This window comes from Octodon degus, unplaced genomic scaffold (assembly GCF_000260255.1).
Source record: "Octodon degus isolate 3935 unplaced genomic scaffold, OctDeg1.0 scaffold00003, whole genome shotgun sequence".
Lineage (NCBI taxonomy): Eukaryota > Metazoa > Chordata > Mammalia > Rodentia > Octodontidae > Octodon > Octodon degus.
The window spans coordinates 5535842-5537597 of NW_004524579.1; the positions used below are offsets into that span (position 1 = coordinate 5535842).

Sequence of the window (1756 nt, forward strand, 5' to 3'; positions counted from 1 at the left end):
AATTAAGAGAAGAATCTGTGACATAGTTTTATACTTTTATAATTTAAAATTTACAAACACTGTTTATATAATTATAAATTATTTCCAAAATTTATCTTATTTGATACTTTGCAATATGTGAAAATATTTTAACTCTATTTCCCCTGGTTTTAGTTTATGGCTCAAATTTTTCATGATATTTTTCACCTTAAGAAAATGTATCCTTGTGCTTGCTTCAGCAGCACATTTACTAAAATTGGAATGATATCGATAAGATTAGCATGGCAAGGATGACACACAAATTCATGAAACGCTTCATATTTTTATATGTTGGGAGCCAGGGAAGCTAGGAAATCCATCAAATGTGTGTAGGTAGTACTAGACCTCAGTACCTACAGCAAAGAGGCTACCTCAGTCCTGAGATAAACATCCGGTCTGGTTAAAGTCAGCTATGAGTCACTAGGAAACTTTGTGTCACATGTTACTAACTTTGCAAAAGTATAAATAAAATACCATTTTTGCCATGGAAAATAAATGCATCCTTCTTCAGGATTTGATATTTGAGAATGTAGCCTGTAGCACTTAGAAATGTTGTTTCAAAAGTATTATTATAACATCAAACTCAGTGTAACTTACAATTCTACATAATTGATTGACTACTTCCTAGCTACCAGGTCCCTTTTTATAAATATGGAGCTTCTCTCAATGGTTGACTATTACTTTTGTTTCTGTAAGCACAAACAGAAGGAATAAACGTTTTTCATGAGCTTCTCTTTTATATTTTTCTTGATAGAATGAGATTTATCAACCATAGGTGAAAAAGAAATGAAATATAAGGCCAAGTTTTCCTTTGTGTGTGAAACTAGCTATTACGGCATAAGAAGAATGTGTCTTTGCTAATCCTTTCTCCACATACAGTATATCAGAGATGAGAACAATGGAAATACCAAAAGAAAAAAAATGAGTTGAATGGAAAATGTGACCTCAAGTGATAATATAGCTCATTTGTAGTGGAAATGATGGAAGTAAAGGGAATTTTAAAGAGGTAGAAAATGCAGGATATTTGCTGGCAGTAAATCCACAGTTGGTTCAAGCAGAACCTTAATTTTAGTTCAAAAGATTATACTTTGTGAGTTTTATGTTACAAATAATTCTTACCATGATAATTTTTCTTAAGATTTGATAAAAGTTAGGAAGGAGGCTCAGTAGAAAGCCAGAGTAAGCACCTGAGTTCAATTCCCAGTTCTGAAAAAAAAAAAAATGGAGGGAAAAATCTACACATTATATAAGTATATTCACTTTTTCCTGTAAAAAATGGTGATCTCAAGGATTATTAAGTAAAGTACTAGAGTTACTCAAAATATCCAATCATCTAGGATTACCTCCCGTCTAATAAGAGATCCCATGCCACTGAATTTCTTGGAAATCATAAAGGGCAATGGAGCTTTGACATTCAATCTTGCTACAAATAGAATTTAAATGAAAAATCAATTTTCCAGATGAGACTCACCTCTAATTTACAGGTTAATTGCAGAACAAACATGCACAGCACAGCATAAAATAAAATAAATATATAGACGATTTGTTTTGGTCCAAGACATAGTTGTATCAAGAATTGTCCAGCTGAGCAGTGTTGTAGGCCTTAGTAAGGTTAGTTTTAGGACTGATCACATAACAACAAGAAAACACAGTCTGCACATAAGGCCAGTGGTAGAAAGACTATCACACTGTATTGATTAAAAGGTCTAAGGCTCAGACTCCTGGCTCTTTAATTCTA

General features: G+C 32.6%; 1 pseudogene; it reads left to right on the top strand.

The window, feature by feature from the left end:
• Positions 1-205: 205 nt before the first annotated feature.
• Positions 206-304, top strand: LOC111816947 (annotated as a pseudogene).
• The last annotated feature ends 1452 nt before the right edge of the window (positions 305-1756 follow it).